Source organism: Meriones unguiculatus, chromosome 21 (genome assembly GCF_030254825.1).
Source record: "Meriones unguiculatus strain TT.TT164.6M chromosome 21, Bangor_MerUng_6.1, whole genome shotgun sequence".
NCBI lineage: Eukaryota > Metazoa > Chordata > Mammalia > Rodentia > Muridae > Meriones > Meriones unguiculatus.
The window spans coordinates 27,920,226-27,940,942 of NC_083368.1; positions in this window are offsets into that span (position 1 = coordinate 27,920,226).

A 20,717-nucleotide genomic window follows, 5' to 3' on the forward strand; every position below is an offset into this window, starting at 1 on the left:
GTTGCCGCTAAGGGGCTCACATATAATATCTTAAAGAAGATTTTTTTAATGGTGAAACATAGAATTAAACACAGTGAACTTTCTGGATACAACATTAGAGAACAAAATTTGTGTTTCAGTATAGTAATTACAAACTAAGAAGCTATCGAGAACATATTTCATTTGTTATGACATCAAAATGAACAAAATAATTTTGAGTAATATAAGCAAGAGGTCATGTCTTTATCACATAGCTGCATAGATGTTTTCTTTTTTGTTGTTGTTGTTATTTTTTGACCTAATGGCAAAGTGTCTCACTGAACCACACACTGGAAATCCAGAGTTGAGGGGCAATGCAAAGGATACTTTTCTGTCATCTCATCTTCTCTGTCTGTCACCCTGGGTCTGTCTTTCTATCACTGCCTCTGACTCTCTATGTCTCTATATCTCTGTGTGTCTGTTTCGTTGTCTTTCTGTCTCTGTCTCTAGCTCTCTCTCTCCCCTCAGTGTGTGTGTACCACTTCTCCTTTCTATTTTTCTCTTAATGCTGGTTGTTTTGTTTTTTCTTTTTAGCTTTCCTTATTATCAGCCTTTACCTCCTTTCCTTTTCAGTCTACTTTTAGTCAAAGGTGCCTTATTTCCTCATTTGTCCTTATGAATTTTCCTGCCTATTTTCTTGGATCTCTGCTACTTTTCTGTTATTCTAGAGTAATCATTAGTATTACACTACTTATTTCTTTTACATTTATGCTTTCGGTAGCTAATAATTCAGAAGATATGGTAGTGTCACTATTTCTGTACCCACACTTCTCATAATAAGGTTGAAAAGGTATTGTTTATAGTTACTTATGCACCAGTTTTAATTATTCCTGTATATAGCTTCAAAGTAGTACTTGAAGTCAAGCCTGTTATCTTAAGGTTGTGGCCTAACTGCCTTACAGTTGAGCTCTCTTCCCAGTCTACCAGAGAGAAATGACACGCCAACCTTACTCCAAACTAGTTCTGCTTCAAAAAGATCACTTCAAATAGATCCAGTGGAAGAATAATTGGGAGAAAATATTTTTAACTGTGCATCTGCAAAAAGAATAATATCTGGAATACACAAGAACAGAAAAAAAAACACTAAGAAACCAAAGAACCTAATTAATAATTGGGCTAATGAAATTATCGTAAAATTCTCAAGAGTTAATATGTAAATGTTGATACACATAGGAAAAGATGATTCAGCTTTCTCAGTCATCAAAAAAATGCAAATTAAAATAATAATAAATTATCTCTTCTCAACCCAAATAAAATGGCCATCACTATGCTGCCAAGCATGTTATAATTCTCACTGCTAGTGAGAAGACAAATTCATCCGGCCACTATCAAAATTAGCATGCAAATGTTACAAAGAATACTAATAATAGAAATGCCATATTACCCAGCTGCACCACTTCTGGGTTGCATCCGTTAGCACATTAAAGATTACCTCAAAAGCACCAAAACTTGGCCTGAGGCCTGAGGTTGTCCTCTGGCTTAAAGATACATGCAAACTCACACGAATGTCCAAATATGCTCCCCTTCCAGCTGCACATGCTCAGCCTCCACAACCTGCCCAGATACATATTCAAACATAAATTTAAAAAAACATAGAATACTGTCATCGGAGTAACTGATGGACGATTAAGCTTAATGGGTGAGACAATAGTAGAGTACAGTTGATGAAGTTATATCGTTAGGGAAGACAGAAAAAATAGTGTGTAATGAACACAGGCTTTGGCTTCTTCACACTACTGCAAGAAGACGTTCAAAGGGGGAAGATGAGTACAGTATGGTAGCAGTATAGTAGCATATATACTATTGTGGTTACACAACTGTGTGTGTGTTTGTGTGTGTGTGTGTGCGTGTGTGCCTGTGTGTGTTTAGGAAAGCAACAAGAGTTGCAAAACTGAGGATATTTTAGATGTATGAAAGACAATCAAGTTTATCTTTAAAACTAGTCATCAAGAATTGCAAGGAAAGAGTTTTAGTTGTGGTTTAACTTGACCTTTCTAGGAAGTAAGGACTTACTATGGCAGGTGACAATGAAGACAGTGTGTGGAAAATGTAATGAAACATGTTTCTCAAATGGTGGAATATGGAGTCTGATACTGAGGTTAAAGCTGGGCAAAAAAGAAAAATGAAGACCTTCAGAAGCATCTCTATTTGTCGACAAGCTTTGCCATATTGTACCTGTGTTTGGCTCATTTATGTTTGCGTTATCTTTGAGGCTGCTTAGCATATGCTTTGATATTATTTTAGCATTGTGTAAGAATCTGATGGTAAAGGTCACAGATTTTTGCTATACGTGAATCTTTTCACAAACACAGCTTTTCTTACGTTGTCTAGTGGTAGGGAAATAAAATGGTACTTTAGTGGAATTCTAACAAAATAAAAAATTGTTATTATTTGTAAACAACGTTTAAATGTATTTATTATTATTTACAATCTATAGAAGCGTATTGCTCAATAGAATCATTTCTCTAACATTGTTGTCTTAGTCAGTGTTCTATTACTGTGAAGAGAAACCATGACGAAGCAACTCTTTCAGAGGACAGCATTTAATTTGGGCTCACGTACAGCTTCAGAAGTTTAGCTAGTTCTCATCATGGCAAGGAATACGACAGCATGCAGACAGACATGGTGTTGGAGAAGGAGCTGAAAGTTCTACATCTGGATCCTCAGGCAGCAGGAAGAGACACTGGACCTAGCCTGGGATTTTTCCTTTTAAATTTATTTATTTTTAATTAATTACAGTTTTATTTACTTTGTAGCTCAGCTGTAGCCCCCTCTCTCATCCCCTCCCAATCCCTATATCTGAGAGAGTGCTAATATCCAAAATATATAAAGAACTTAAGAAGTTAAACACCAACAAATGAAGTAATCCAATTAAAATATGGGATGTAAGTGGGTTCCCTGGTAAGGGGAACAGGGGCTGTCTCTGACATGAACTCAGTGGCTAGCTCTTTGATCACTTTCCCCTGAGGGGAGAGCAACCTTGCCAGACCACAGAGGAGGACAATGCAGCCAGTCCTGATGAGACTTGATAAGCTAGGATAAGATGGAAGGGTAGGAGGACCTCCCCTACCAGTGGACTTGGGGAGGGGTATGGGAGGAAATGAGGGAGGGATGGTGAGATTGGAAGGGAATGATGGAGAGGGCTACAGCTGGGATACAAAATGAATAATCTGTAATTAATATAAAAAACAAAAATTTAATATAAAAATGGGGTACAGAACTAAACAAATACTTCTCAATAGAGGAATATCGAATGGCAGAGAAACACTTAAAGCAATGCTCAACCTCCTTAGTCATCATGGAGATGCAAATCAAAACAACCCTGAGGTTTCACCTTACACCCATCAGAAGGGCTAAGATCAAAAACTCAAGTGACAACACATGCTGGAGAGATTGTGGAGAAAGGGGAACACTCCTCCATTGCTGGTGGGAATGTAAACTTGTACAACCACTTTGGAAATCAATCTGGCACTTTCTCAGACAATTAGGAATAGTGCTACCTCCAGATCCAGCAATACCACTCTTAGGCATATATCTAAAAGATGCTCAAGTACACAACAAGGACATTTGCTCAACCATATTCATAGCAGCTTTATTTGTAATAGCCAGAATCTGGAAACAACCCAGATGTCCCTCAGCTGAGGAATGGATGAAGAAATTGTGGTACTTTTACACAATGGAATACTACTTAGCAATAAAAAACAAGGAAATCATGAAATTTGTAGGCAAATTTAAAAGCCTGGGCTTTTAAACCTCAGAGCCCCACCTCCACTGACACACTGGCGCCAATAAGGCCACACCTCCTCATGCTTTCAAATACTGCCTTTCTCTAAGCATTCAAATGGCCCCCTATGATGGCCATTGTTATTCAGACCACCAGAGCTCTTGTGCCTAACTTCTAATTTTTCATTTGAAACAGCTTTAATAACGTTTTTTGGTTGATAGTCAATCAGTAAGATACCGAGTAACCCATCTATCTACTGAGAAGAAATCTCATAGTAAATAAGTAAATAAATAATAGTCCCTAATAATTGGCTCAATGAAAATATGTAGTCCATTCATAGCACATGGCAAAGCTGTGAATAATCAGCTAATGCGTACTAATTTTTCTTTTTATAGTTTATTTCATAGGAATGAAATTATTTGTTTCCTTTGCTGATTAAGTAAAGAATTAGTGTAAAAAAAAATCACATCTGCTTTTTCTTGCTTCATGTCTGCATATCACATCTTCACTTTCCACGGCAGAAATGCTGCCTTAGAATTTGCAATGTGGTCATAAAAAGTCTAAACATAGGCATCAAATTTGTGCTTGCACAGCATGCATGCTTGCAAATTCCATATATAAGCTGTTGAAGTTTGGAGATGATGTGGTAATTACAACCTCACCAGAGACCAGAGAGAAACCTTTATCTGAAAAATGCAGTAAATCACATTTTGATATAAGTAGTTCTTAATACAGTCAGATCTCTAATTACTTCCTGCCTGTCTGCATACCTGCAGATAAAATTCATATCTAGGTCAGTGTGAATTATTCGTAGTAAAAGGAGAGAAGGCTACAACTCAACAACTGATACCACAAAACGTGAAGACAGGAAGAAGCATAAAATACAAAGAAGACACAACATACAAGCTTACTGTTAAAATTCATACAAGTAAATTAAGATTTATACTTTCAAAAACCTCACTAACTCAAAAACACCGAAAAAATTAAAACAATTTGAAATATGTGGTTTAAATGATTCTATTTCAATAAAAGAAAAAGAATTCTCCTGAGGAGTTCTAACCACCTCACCTTCCCGGGAACAGTAACCACTAATTCCAAGGACTTCTCCAAAAACCTCCAGAGAGAATTGTACGTGCCACAGGCAACAATTTCTCCTAGGTCATACAGGCTACAAATCTAAATCCTAGGTAAGGCCTAGGCTCATATTGTCTGAGTGGGTCATCTAAATTTCTCCGAGTTTGAAGGAAGCTTCAAGTAGAAGGGAGTTGTTGAGTATAATAAACAATGAAATGTGTAAACTTCCTGGAAGATTAAGGGCTGCATCGGTGGGCAAAACTCAGTCTTGGTCACACTCACGTAGAGATTTCCCTATGTTCTAAACAAATTCCCTTGCACATTAGTTCCTATTTTCAAACAATAAATGTATGGCAGCTGCTGTTTGGAAATCTAGGTTTAACATTACAAAAAAAAAAAAAAAAATGCAGTACCAGAAAAATAAAGTCAATAGGGGAAAGCACTCTGGATTTAAATAGCTAAACTAGGGTCAAACTCAAATTGATGGATTTTAGAATTGTAAAAGTCCTTAATAAATCACAAATATACACAAAATTCCGGTTCGCTCCTTTCATATAATATCACAGAAATTGTAGTGTTAACCAGAATGCTATCAAATACTTAACATCTCTCTCTTGCAGCATCCTCAAAAAGACACAAAATATCTGAGTAGTTTAGAAAATTATGTTTCTATTGTGCTTCAGGAGTTTTGAGGCAGAGATCAAAGGACATGGAAAAAAACAAAAACCTGTTTTCTAGGTCATCTCATGCTACAGACATTTTTGTACACATTGAAAATTTGACAAAACCAAATCCCAAATTGCCCCAGAAATTTTTATTATTTTATTCTTTAAAGAATGTATATTCCTGGGTAATTGAAACCTTCCCTTGTCTCATTCAACTTATCAAAATATTTATGAGAGCAATGTGTTGTTACGGAATGTCTTTGGTGATTCTTTAAGGAAATAAATGTACTGGCTTTATGAAAACCCGAAATCACAGAAAAGTGATTTAAATGCATTCACATACAACCTACGTGTTTGGAATTTGACATCATAAACAAAAGTAGCTATATTTTATTCATGACAAATTTCCTAAGTAATAATTATGCTATTAATGATGACCACTAGTAAGTACTAATTATTACCATCGCCTATGTCACTAACTGTAAGATTTCTAATACCTCTATTGCCACAAATTACTTTAAATTTGTATTATGGGTATGTTTCCAATTTTTATAATTAATATTAAAATCCTATTCGGTAGATTAAAGATAAAATTTTATGGTTGGCAAAACTGACTTAATTGTTTAATGACGTTTAAACATGTGAGTCCTACATGTACTTTAAATTCTGTATTTGGCTAAAATAATTTCTCCCTGTGATGATCAAGTGATCATTTCCTGTTTAGTAACCCTGAGATTTTATACATTATACACAGAGTGTATAGTCAAAGCTGTCAGGCCTGGCTTGAGGAATTTTTTCATTTGCCTAGTAATTCGGTGTTTACCTTTTTAAAATAGTGACTACTATTTGCCAAAAATGACAGTGGCGCTAACATTGGGTGGGAAAACGGGTATCATCAGAGTCTTCAAAATATTTACAATCTATTTAGAAATGTAACACTTTGGAGATGAATAATGGAGGATATTACATTTTTGATGGGACCACTCATGTGAAAGATAAGTTGGAACTATTAATGTAGTTTATACAACATGCCATTCAGTCTCCATAGGTGCACTTCCCAGCTTTTCTCCTGTTTCATGATCAGTGCAGACCAGCTTCTGTGCCCTGTGTAGTCATTGTCTCTGCTCTTGGCAATGGCTCTACTATGTAATTTTACTCCCTAGATCTCAGGAAAAATGATTGAGCATAAGCTTGGTGCTAGAATAATTGTAATTGAACTCTTCCCATTAGCTCTATATGGATGAGGAGCATGGAGCATGAACCACGCTTGTCTCCCAACAGTAAGCATTGACTCCTAGCCATAAGCAAAGCATCCTAGAGCTCACACACCTGAGTCTTCAAGAGACTACTGTCCCATCTGCCACATTCCCACAAGGACAGAGAGACCTTGAGTGAAAACAGCCTGTTTTCCAAGTCTATCTTCCCTCTCTCACACCTGGTACTCAACTGTGTTTGTACTATTCTGTAGCTCCTAACCACTGGGAAAGATGTTTATTGTTTGATTAGATGAGAATGTATCTACTACATGTGATGGATAGGTACAAACTGGTGTTAGTTAAACACAGAATTTAGTGCTTCCAATAACAGAGAGTATTTAAATATCACATCTAGACACCCAACTCCAGGCACAGAGACACTTTTGAGAATATAAAAATGTTCTTTCTCCCCCATATCTTTGCTGTTTTGCTTTCCATATCTATACTGTTTTAATTTATCTCTTATTTCACAGGCTCACACTGCCAACTCTGGATCAAAATCTAACAGCTTGGTTTCCAACACCCACAGGTAAAACTGTTTCTGTTTCCCAGTACTTTCATCCAAAATCCCTGGTTATTTCTTTCTGACTAGGCTTGAGAAATAAGCTTATACATCACTGTTACAGCTTCTCAGTAAGGTTGCCCGAATCATATCTCTAGCCATAAAATAAAGCATAAATATGAAATGGTCTTTCTGGCCAGATAAGTAAATAACAATCTAAAAAGTTACTGAAAGTTCAGAAAGCGAAGTCAGTATTTTGTGAGTGAGCAGGGCAGGGTAAAGCTGATTGAATAATACAGAGGTGTGTAGTAAATGTTAGGACTTATTTACACTATAGAGGTTCCAGCGTTTATCTGACATTCCGATTTAACTGAACACCCAATCACTCTATCTTCTAAATATTGCAACATTGCTAAAAGGTATTATTTGCCTATATGATGAGTTGATCTTTCAAAGCATGTTAACATGTATATCCTAAATGGATATTCATAATTAAAATGATTATAAGTTAATATTGACCAATAATACTTTGAATAAATGATATTTTCTACATGGTAAATATCCATTTAATGCTTTAATTCTCTTAAATTGCATTGAGTTATATATATGGTATGAACTAAAGTCCATCTCGCTCATAATAACACACTAAGATAGTTTTTCTGAAAGAATAGTAGACATCAATGGTTGGAGTAATTGTGGAGGTTAGAAAAGCATTGTTCAAAGGGTGAAAAACTATGCTTTATTTCATGAAGATATATAGAATTTATATCATATAGATAGTGAAAAAAATTTCAAGAGACATAGTAGATATACAAGATAGTTACTATAGTTAATAATACAATCTTTAAAAATGCTAAAGAAGTAGCATTAGAAAGAACATTACATGTTCTTACCACTAAGAGATGCTTAAGATAATGTCTTCACTGTATTAGGCTTAGAGAATACACTGTGGTGACTTGAATAAGGATTTTCCCCATTACATTTGCATGCTTACTCCTCAGTTGATGAACTATTTGGAAAGGATTTGGAGGTGTGGCATTCTTGGAAAATCTGTCACTGAGAGTGGACTTTAAGGTTTCAAAGGGATCTAGAAAAGATCATTCTGAGTGAAGTATCCCAGAAGGAGAAAGACAAACATGAATATACTCGCTTATATAGACCTAAAAGATAGGATAAACATAATGAAATCTATACACCTAAAGAAGATAATCAAGAAAGCGGACACGGGGTATGAGGATCTATCCTCATTTAGAAAGACAAATGGGATATGCATTGAACGTATGACAGGAGTCTACCGCAGAAAGCATCTGAAAGACTCTACCTAGCAGTGCTCCAAAATAGATACTAAGACTCACAACCAAACCTTCCGCAGAGTGCAGGGAATCATATGAAAGAAGGGGAGTTTGATGTGGAAAGGATAGGAGCTCCACAAGGACCAAACGTATCTGGGCACAGGGTCTTTTCTGAGATGGACACTCAACCAAAGTCCATGAGAGGATAAAACCTAGAACCTCTGCTCGGATGTGACTCGTGATAGCTCAGTAATCAATTGGTTTCCCATAGTAAGGGAACAAGGACTATTACTAACAGGAACTCAATGACTGGCTCTTTGACCTCCCCACCTCCCAAGGGAGGAGCAGTACCATTAGGCCACAGAGGAGGACTTTGCAGCCAGTCTTGAAAATACCTGACAAAAGGGAGTCATATGAAAGGGGAGGAGGTCCTCCCCTACTAGTGGACTTGGAAAGGGGCAGGGAGGAGATGAGGGAGGGAGGGTGGGATTGGGGAGGGAATGAGGGATACAGCTGGGATACAGAATTAACAAAATGTAACTAATGAGAAAAATAAAATTATGGAAAAGAAAAAAAAAGTTTATACATCTACTTTGATACCCTGCTGGGTAGTCTTTCAGAGGCCCTCTGTGATAGGCTCCTGTCCTGTTCCCTGTTTTTTCTCTTTTCTGATGCCTGTCCCATTTGCCCTTCTGAATGAAGATTGAGCATCTTAGCAAGAGTCCTCCTTATTGCTTAGCTTCTTTAGGTGTAAAGATTTTAGTATGATTATCCTATATTATATGTATAATATCCACCTATAAGTGAGTATATACCATGTGTGTCTTTCTGTTTCTGGAATACCTCACTCAGGATGATCTTTTCTAGATCTTACCAGTTGCCTGCAAATTTCATGATTTCTTTGTTCTTAATTGCTGAGTAGTATTCCATTGTGGAAATGTACCACAACTTCTATATTCATTCCTCAGTTGAGGGACATCTGGGTTATTTCCAGGTTCTGACTATTACAATTAAAGCTGCTATGAACATTGATGAGCAAACATCCTTGTTGTATGCTTGAGCATATTTTGCATATATACGTAGGAGTGGTATAGCTGGATCTTGAGATAGCACTCTTCCTAATTGTCTGAGAAAGCGCCAGATTGATTTCCAAAGTGGTTGTACAAGTTTATATTCCCACCAGCAATGGAGTAGGGTTCCTCTTTCTCCACATCCTCTTCAGCATGTATTGTCACTTGAGTTTTTGATCTTAGCCATTCTGATGGGACTCATAGCCAAACTTTGGGCAGAGTGCAGGGAATCTTATAAAAGAAGGGGGAAGAAAGAAAGACCTGGAGAGGACAGGAAGTCCACAAGGAGAGCAACAGAACCAAAAATTCTGGGCACAGTTTTCTTTTGTGTGACTGATACTCCAACCAAGGACCATGCACGGGATAACGTAGAACCCCTACACAGATATAACCCATGGCAGTTCAGTGTCCAAGAGTGTTTCTTAATCATGGGAAGAGGGACTGTCTCTGACTTGTACTCAGGGGCTGGCTCTTTGGTCACCTCCACCTGAGCAGGGAGCAGCCTTATCAGTCCACAGAGGAAGACAAGGAAGCCAGTCCTGATGAGACCTGTTAGACTAGGGTCAGATGGAAGGGAAGAAGACCTCCCTATCATGGTACTGGGGAAGGTGCATAGGGGAAGAAGAGGGAGGGAGTGTGGGATTGGGAGGGGATGGGAGAGTGGGCTACAGCTGGGATACAAAGGGAATAAACTGTAATTAATAAAACTAAATAAATAAATATATAAACATTTTATGGCTGGCCCAGCGTCTCTTGCTTCCTACCGGTTGACTGTTGGTCAGGTTATACCTTTCAGCAACCTCTTCAGCACCATGCCTGCCTGCTGCCTGCCTGCCTGCATCACATCCCCCACCATGATGATGATGATGGCCTAACCCTCTGATGCTGTAGGCAAGCCCCCATCTGTCTTTCATGAGTTGCCTTGGTCATGATGTCTTCTCCCAGCAATAGAACCATAACCGAGATATTCACCATGTGTATTTGTTTCAGAGTATGTATTACATAAGTAAAATTTTATCCACTCACTAAAGGATAAAATGAAGACGTTCACCAATATTTTCATATAAACTATTTTCACTTTAGCTTTATAAAGCACTTTGAAATAAATAATTTCACTGTCTTTATACAAAAGAGGAAACTGGGATAATCAATAAGTGAAACATGGTACAAAGAGTTTGGAGCTTATATTAAACCAGGGTTTGAGATTCTTGAAACCTCTTCCAGCTGTTTTTTTTTAGTTTTCTTGCCACTGCATTTCATGGTTAATAAAGCCTTTCTGGTGAAATAACTTTTACTTTGATTCTGCTTATATGTTCCAAACAAGCTTTCCTGGCCTTCGACTAAAACATATACTTGTTCTCTGCATTGAATTCCAAATGTAGTATCATTTCTTAATAAATTAATAAGTTTTATTTTTCTTATTTGCAGGGAACCCTGTAGCTCTCTCATGTCCAAAGAGCTTGCAAAAAAGACTGTAAGTCTAGTTTATCTTCGGATGATCTCATCAAATTTCAGTTGCATCTCTTTCATGCCATTGTAACACTATAGCAAAAGTCTTACCATGGGATCAGACCTTTAGCGCTGTTTTAAGGATGTCTACCATGGCTCTGTTTACATACAGAGAACCTTGTTCTTCACAAGGAGAGACCTGAAATTAATCATGGCCTCTCCCCAGAGATGGTGTCAATACTCTGAATCTTAATCTACAAGGACAATTGTCTCTGAGAGACAAAGTCTCCCTTTGATCTCACAGAAAGATGAGAAGGTAGGAATTAGCTTCTGGCATCAGGTTTTCATTGACTATCCTGGTACATGAATTAAGCTTTCCCTCTGTCACTGTTCAAATGCTAAGTGTCTAGAAATATTACAGATGAGAAATTTTAAAACACATTTCATTTCATTTACATTTCATTTTACTTTTAATCGGGAACATCTTGGTTCCAATTCTGGACACTCCAAGGAGCATATTTATAAAAGCTGTTTCTGCAGTTTGGTGGTCAACAGAATAAAAGTTGGAAGCTTTGGACTAGATTTATGAAGATATTTTTGCATTTTCCAAATAGAGTTTGGCATTTCTTTTCGGTTTGTTAAATATGGCTAAAATATGTATAACCCCTCACAGACTTTCAACCTGTGTACTAAAGGAAAGTAAATCATCCTAACACAAATATATTATGATTTAAAGGATTGCACCATCACTGTCCCAGCATATTATGGTTTAAAATTATTTTATTAAAACATATACAGTAGAATTTTTTGTTGTGTTCAATTTATAGGTCATATATTTAAAAAAAAGTTTTTGCTTTCTTTGGTAGAGATAAACCTGAATCCTAAAATTGTAATTGGTCTTGTGAGAGGAGCAAACACAGCATACCATTGTATGATATACCTGGCTGTAGTCCACCCTGTTTTCTTTTTAGGACCTCATCTTACTTCAAGGTGAAATTGTCTAAAATGGATAAGACTGACATTTTCTGGGGAGAAAAAGATAGTGTGGGAAGCCAAATGGTACAAAAAAAGGAATAAGGAAAAGTGGATGCAGATGTTACTTGAGTCATTTATATATATTGGGGGGGGGTACAGGCAATCACAACCAGGACATTGTACTCGCTGGGAAGTGATAATCCATAGGGCTACAGAGATAGAGTCAGGTTTCATTAGTACTACTATTTCTCATTTATTTATTTAGAAAGGAACTTTATACCTTGCCTGAGTTGATCTTGAATCTTTTGTCCTTCTATCTCAGACTCCAGATTCAAAGAGATGACATTATATACAGCATTCCATTATAAGCATATGATGATTAAAATAAAGTTCTTGACTCCCTGCATTGTGATCATTAGGCTACCTTGCTTATAAAAATATATATTATATACATATATATACATATTATATATATATATATATATATATATATATATATATATATCTGAGCCTTCTCTGTATGAATAGTTCCATGTATCCATAGATGGAACAGAGTTAGCCTTCTCTGTATGAATTGTTGTTCCATGTAGTCATAGATGGAACAGAGAAACAAATAATGAATATTTAAGTCAATCACTTAGGAACAAAGTTCTGTGTATATTTATGTGAGAGTGATATATAAAATGGTATTCATAGTCCTAGCACATCTCCCTGCAGAATAATGCTTAAGAACTCACCCCATTCAGTCAGATACACATGAATTTGAATCTTGATCGGATCACTTATGAAGTGTCCATGAATTGATAAACTCTTCATTTATTAATCAGTTAAATTGACACTGTTTAATAAAATGATATATAAATATTTATGTCATATCCGACATGGTATATCATTATTAAAACAAAAGCCTGTATTAAAAGAAAGCATATTAAATAAACATATTACTAAGTGAAGTTCAGAGTAGACATTATTTCCTGTTATGAAACAGACTTACATAAATGTTTCATTTAGAGCTGGTCCTCTCTGCCTAGGCCTCCATCTGCTCTACATACAGTTGCTCTTCCTTTGAAAGTTTAGGAAACTATGAGAAAAAGAAAGTGTGATTTCACTTTTTTCCTCTAAGCATTTTTATTATTTAGTCTTTGGAGTCTTGCTATTATTAGTTTTATCATTATCTAGTCCTTTGAATGCATAACATTTTTAGAACCCAGAATAGACCGTGTCTGATGCAATGACTAATGAACACTGTTCTGTGATGAAACACTGACAAAATAAACTTATGGAGGAAAGAACTTATTTCATTTTACAAGTAACAGTCCTTCATGACTGTTGGAGCTGTGTTGGAGGTGGGTCTGGTGAGTGTTACTAGCCCTCAGGAGCTGGGTATTCTTGTTGTGTAAACCTACCTGATTGGTTGAATAAACAGCCTATGCCTGGTCAGGACAGAATGTGAGAGACATGGCTAGGGTTCTCAGGCTTTTGGGTTCCAGAGAGAATCACATGAAAGAGAAAGAAAGGATTCCATGATGGGTGAGAATGGACAAGGAACCAGGTGGGACTGGAGAAAGGACTCCAAGGATGACATAAAAAGATGAAGAATACAAACAAGAACCATGGGATTATGTATGGAAGGTAGACCAGATGAGGAGGATTAAGGATGGCATTGTGTGTTGGCTGGGAGATGGATGGTGAGGTTAGGGAGCCAGCATAAGTGAAATATCTGCCCCATCCAAGATAAATAAGGCAATTACAAATCTAACAGGTGTCTGTCTTATTATTTCTGATAATGGTTTAAAGACTACCACCGTGATAATCTTAGGGATAAACATTATATAGCCCAACACTTTTTATTTAGCTTGGCAGCTAAAGACGATTATGACATTAAATAAAATACAAATTGGGAAAATAAGTTAGATATGTCTAATCATTCACTCAAGGCAGGACAAATGAAGACCTAACAGATTGTCGTTGCTTATTTTGGCATAAGAAAGCTACTTTTTATATTTTTTAAAGATATTGAATAGCCAAAAATATTAAGTGTCAACGTTTTAATTAATTAAACTGGTACTTAGACAATTTCACACATGGTCTCTACATACATACACAGATATGTATGTACATATATATATGTGTGTGTGTGTGTGTGTGTGTGTATAAGCAAAGTTATTTAAAAGGCTCTTTGATGATATTCCAGTTTAGTTAAACAACAGTAATAAGAGACAAAATTTTATTTAAAATAAAGAAATATACTTGCAGATATTCTGTGTGTATAAGCAAAGTTATTTAAAAGGCACTTTGATGACATCCAATTTAGTTAAATATCAGTAATAAGAGGCAACATTTTATTTAAAATAAAGAACTTTGCTTGCAGATATTCTTTTTTAAAGTATCAAAAGCAAAATCTGTTCTGCCATCTGAATAAATATAGAGAAGACAAAGGTTACTAGAAAGGTCATTGACTCAGAATAAAAAGACTTTCATAGTTCAAATGTTAATGGCAGTAGGTTACACTATAATTAAATCACAGGAGCTAGAAGCCTCACTATCTATTGCCTAATATTTTCCACATCCTCCCCTACCAGGAATTTAGCACAGTTATTAGCACTTGAAAGGTAAAACCCATTAGCTAAGGCTTCTTTCCTTGTGGTCCACAAGTCACTGTCAACTCCGAAGTTGACATAAACATTTTTTTTTCCTTTCCCCCACTTTTTGCACCACAAAATATACTATCTGTTAGATATTAATTTATACAGGTTGTAATCTGTGTATATGAGTCTATGCCTGAGGAATGTTCTCTTCCTTTCCGTCCATAATGATATCAATTCTAAGCTCTAAAAGTAACGCAGATGTCAGAGTCACAGGAGTCACAGGATTCTTGTAGCATATTCGCCTCACTGGTAAAATAATTTAAAACAGATTCAGAAGGGCAGGTGAATAAAATTATTCAGAGGTACATGAAATTTACCTCTGTTAGTTACTTATCTGTTAGTCAGGATATTAGTAGTCAGGATATCACTGACTACTGATCATACCCTTTATCTCAGAGCAAGCTGACATTTGATTACTCTGTCTCTACTGGTGCCTGGAAAGCCTAAGGCTGCATAGGGCCACCATTCCCATCCTTCATCACTAGTATCTACTGTCACTAAGAACATCATGAATTCTTATCACTCAGGTTTTGGCTATCACTGTTCCCAAAGCTCAATGAATAAACCTACTCTTGGCTTTCCCTGTGCATTTCTATTCAATAATTATACTTTCCTGATTTTTGTTATGGAGAGCAAGCATTCTATTAAAACCACAAGACTATCCTTTGAAAGCTAAGCATAGTTACACAATAACTATAGTGAAAGAAACTTCCTAATAAAAGATTTTTTTTTTTATTTTAAAGGATATGGAGAGGATCATGTCAAAATGTGAACTGGCTTATGTTAATTAAAGTCATTAATTATTTTATATTTTTTCTGCTCTGGTTGTTATCCTCAAGCCAAATAGCTATTTTACTTATTTCACATTGATATATATTTTTTAGTTTGAATGCTTGCATTAATCTTTGTGCAAATAATGTTACATAGCTCACTGTATAGTAGGTTTCATATAATTAGGGATTTTTTTTACCTTTATCAAATATTAGTTCAATTTTCAGCATATGTTGAACACTTTTTGCATCAAGCATCTCATTGAGAACTGTGAGTAAAACGTTACTACACTATATTTTCAAGAAATTTATATTACTAACAGGACACAGTCATGCAAATAGAATACTTGAGGGTGGGGATTAATCCTCATTGTCAACTGCCTAGGTCTTAAGTCTAGAAGACACACACACTTCTGAGTGTGGCTTCTGATGGTGTTTCCACAGAAGACTGAGTAAGAAAGGCTAAAGTATGAGAGTATGTAGCACATCTCCTGGGCTAGGACCCAAAACTAAGTCAATCCGAGAAGGCAAACTGAGTATCACTGTACATCTCTCTTTGTTGTGAATGTAATGTGACGTGACGAGATAACTCAGTGTCCTACTGCTGCCTTTACAACTACAGTGACCATCACACTTTCCCTGCTGTGATGCACTGAACCCATCAACTTTGATCTCCAGTAAGCCCCTTCTTCCTTAGGTTGCTGCTGTCAGTTGTTTTGTCACACCAACAAGAAAAGTGACTAATACTGACCGTCACAAGCGCATTGATGGGTGTAGAGCTTAGTAATTCGTGCTCTCCTTAGAGATCTTTCTCTACTACACCACAATTGCAAGGTCATTTAGAAAATGTTAGCTCTTCATTTGTAAAACGGATGAAAATATAATCTGTGTGATACTTGGAAGAATGAAGCAAAGCTTTAAAAATTAAATAATTACAGCATACCTTAGAAAATATTCACTGTGAATATTGGAAGAGGGTATTAACTATTATCATATTTTTATTTTAATTTTTATTTTTTATATTAATTACAGTTTATTTACTTTGTATCCAAGCTGTAGCCCCCTCTCGCATTCCCTTCCATTCCTACCTTCCCTCCCTCATCTCCTCCCATGCACCTCTCTAAGTTCACTGATAGGGGAGGTCCTCCTCCCCTTCCATCTGACCCTAACCTATCAGGGCTACATTGTCTTCCTCTGTGGCCTGGTAAGGCTGCTTACCCCAAGGGGTCAGTGATCAAAGAGCCAGCCACTGAGTTCATGTCAGAGACAGTCCCTGTTCCCCCTGCTAGGGAACCCACTTGGATACTGAGCTGCCATGAGCTACATCTGAGCAGGGGTTCTAGGTTATTTCCATGGATGGTCCTTGGTTGGAGTATCAGAGTGCAGGGAATCTTATAAAAGAAGGGGGAGATAATAAGACCTGGAGGGGACAGGAGCTCCACAAGGAGAGCAACAAAACCAACAATTCTGGGCACAGGGGTCTTTTCTTAGAGTGATACTCCAATCAAGGACCATTCATGGATATTATATTATATTTTATTATATTATTTAAAATAAACATTATATTATTTTTATAAAACTTTAAAGATAATAGCAAAATTATAATAAAACATGTTTAATTTTTTGAATATAAATTTCAAGTCAACTACTTTTTCTAAATTGGCACAAAATGCTATAATTACCTACTGACTCTAAATGTGTATTTTGCATAATCCATAGAAAATAAGGAAAAGGAAATTTTAGAGACATTAGTAATAACTAAGGATGAAATACCAAATTAATAATAATGTAATTTTGCCATTTCTAAGAAAATAGTTGTTTCTATCAGAGGAATAAACAATTGGGTGCACAGTTGATAGGGAGATCTAAGAGAAGAATCGTGTTCTTCCCATTAGAATCCTGGCCCATGTCAGAGAGACCCGCCATTCCCCTTACTAGGAAACCCACATGAGGCCTGAATTACCCACCAGTTACATCTTTGTAGGGGTCCTATGTATAGTCTTTTTAAGGTAGTTGGTTGGTGCTTCAGTCTCAGCAGGCCTTTCTTGGCCATGGTTAGTTTCCTCTGTTGGTTTTCTTGTGAAGCAACTGTCACCTCCAGTGACAATCTTGCCAAGACACAATGAAAAAGGACATACTCAGTCTTGTTATGACTTGATGAGCTGGGGCGGATAGGAAGGGGGCTTCCCCTTTTCTGAGGAATAAAGGAGGTGAATGGGGAAAGGGAGGGAAAGTGGGACTGGGAAGTGAGGAAGGGCTATGACCAGGTGTAAAGTGAACAAATAAATAAATTAATATTAAAAGAAAAAAAGAACCATGGCCCAATTACACCATTATTAAAAGTACAATAACCAAATATTTGCAACTATTAGAAAAAGTCTTAATCAAAACTGAACCAGGTTGTTAGACAAGTATAGCTACTCCTTACCAAAAAGGCAGAGAACTGGTCAGGCTCTGAGGCTGGTGAGCTGTGTGTGTCTTTCTCACAATAGCCATCACTCCATACATGTGGATTGGCTTCTAGAGTGAGAAATCAACACTTCTCATCATATGAGGACAAAAATATCCTGCATTCAACCCAAAGGCATTAGCCAGTGAAGAGAATTTTAACATCTGGGCACCAGCTCCCCCAACTCGGAAGCATGGCCTTAGAAGCTACCACTGTTCTTGCTACTTCTGGGTAAGACTTCCTCCCACCCACTAATGACGTTGGTCAGACTCTATCTCAATTTCAGATCCCTACACATATTTCGTATGGTCAGGACTTTAGGAGTGCCTCCTGACCACAACACCCTCCTGCACAAGAGAAAACCCAGAGCCATCCAACAGAATATATTACCATGGCATCCAGTGCATTCTAATATTGTCCTTGGTATCCAAAACTCAAACCTTTCCGTTAAACACTCCAGACATATTTTTTTCTCAATAACAGGGAAATGCAAGTGTTACAAAGTTTAAGGGGTTCAACTAAAATTTTTCCCATCAGCATAACATCTTTGTTCCTGTGTTATAAGTATAAAAATACAATAAAATATTCTATTCTCAGGTTAAAAAAAAAATAAATGAACCCAGAAGTAAAAAGCAGGTAAAATTTGAAGCCTCTAAGGAAAATTGTCTCTATGTCAATTTAAATGTCTTCAAAGTGACATATCAGGAGTATGGTTGACTCCACTGGAAAATGAAATTTTTACCATTTTAAGAGAATGAAATTGAAGAAAGTAGAGGTTGAATACATTGATTGTAAAGTAACAGACACACAGAAAACATTAAAGTCAACTTCTAACCTAAACATCTGTATCTATTTTAAATATGAACATGATTTGAAGTAAAATATCAGAGCACGACTGTTAACATTCCTAAATAACTATGAGAATGAAATTGTTTAAATGAAGATAATGTTTCATGATTTTAAGAAATGTATATGGAATTGGGTAGAAGTGGAATGGCATAGAGTCATTTTTTTAAAAAATAATTAGGAACAAATAATAATATGAGTTGTTGAGTGTTTTGAGGTCCAGATAATTATTGAATATGGGTACTGGACATATGGGGTTCTCTTACATTCTTCTTTTAATTTTGGTTTGTGCAAACTTTGATAATGTTTATTTTAAAATACCAATTATTAAGAATCAATATATAAATAATTATCCAGTCAATATTATTTGTAAGAGTTTCACCAGTATACCAATTTGTAAATTCAGAGGTCTATAATCTCTGAATATTTCTCATTATACCATCAAATCAAATAAAGTCTAAAACATCATCTAAAAATTAAAAACCAAGGTAGATTTTTAAATGTCTCAGAAAAAAAGCTGCAGAGAATGAAGAAAATATTATTTGGTAGTATATTACTGATATTTTTTTAGAAAGGAAATTTCATACAATTGCATAACAGTATAGCAAATACTTAACGGGATTGTCTTTGCTATTGAAGGGCTGCCTTGCATTCTTTGAAGATGCCTGTTTGTGAGCATCTATTGTCTGCATGGAGATCAATGACAGCTAGTAATCAGCTGTGGTGAGAATAATTATACCTAAAAGATTGGCAGATATTGGGAATAATGTTTAACCCTGTCACTAAGCAATAATCAGCACAGAGTGGTTATATAAAATGTTGGGTTTAGCAGTGAAGCTAAAGGAACCAAATTTCTCAGTCATTGTCAGGCTAATGACATCAAAATCACTATTATTTATATCGTAAAACTGGTACTAGACAAGAATTACTCAATTGTGAGAATCTAAAAAGAGATTAAATTCTTACTGCTTAATTGAAATAACCTGAGTTTGAAAAGAACACAAATAGATCAAAGCTCTTACTGGATATACAGAGAAATTGTATAAGGAGAACAACTATATTTGATTAATATTTTAGAAGATCATCCAATTAGTTAGAAGAAACACATCAGAAATGAGGATTATTCTCTGAGCCTATAAACATCTTCCAAACACGCTATGGCATTCAGGAGCAGAAGGACAGGAAGACTTAGGGTGCAGGGGAAAATATTGCTGAAATAATTGGAGTCAGACACACTTAGAACTAACAAACAGACTTGGCCTCTTTAAAACAATAACTTAAAGTATCCTTAAATATAAATTGTGCACATAAAATATAGAAGACAACATTGGAGATAACTAATTTGAAATGGAATTGACCTTTTAACTGTGCAGCAACAACCATTATAAACATCACCAGGTAATAATTTTTTTTTTTTTTTGGCCAGGAATTGGTTACCCTCTTTTGGAGTTAGTATCCAATAAGATCCTACAAACCCCCCAAACATTTCTGGTGATTGCCACGACATATGGTTACTCTTGAGATCCTGAGAGTAAGACTCTGTTGTTAAAGACATCACCTACTTGCAAATATAGAGATATCAACCTTGTACTGACTTTTTAGCTTCATTCACTGTCTAGCTTTTATGCTGGAGGATGGTGCCACACATGCCAACCAAGGACAAAGTAATCACCAGTCTTGCCCTGTTGTAAATTCTGTGAGCTGCAATAACTACTGATCAAACACAATTTTATTAGAGCAATTGTGACACAAACATCATGGGAGTATGCAGCCACTTTCTAGTGGATTTAAGTCCTGCTTCACAAGATGAAACCCATCGTCTGGCAAGAACTTAACATTGATCATAAATCCTAGAAAATAATGTCCTATGATTCTTCTAAATGGACACAACTTGTCTTTATACACACAAATTGATGCCTCTCTCAGCCCTCATCATAGAAGAGTCCATTTGCAGAAGATGCCAATAAACACAGACATCT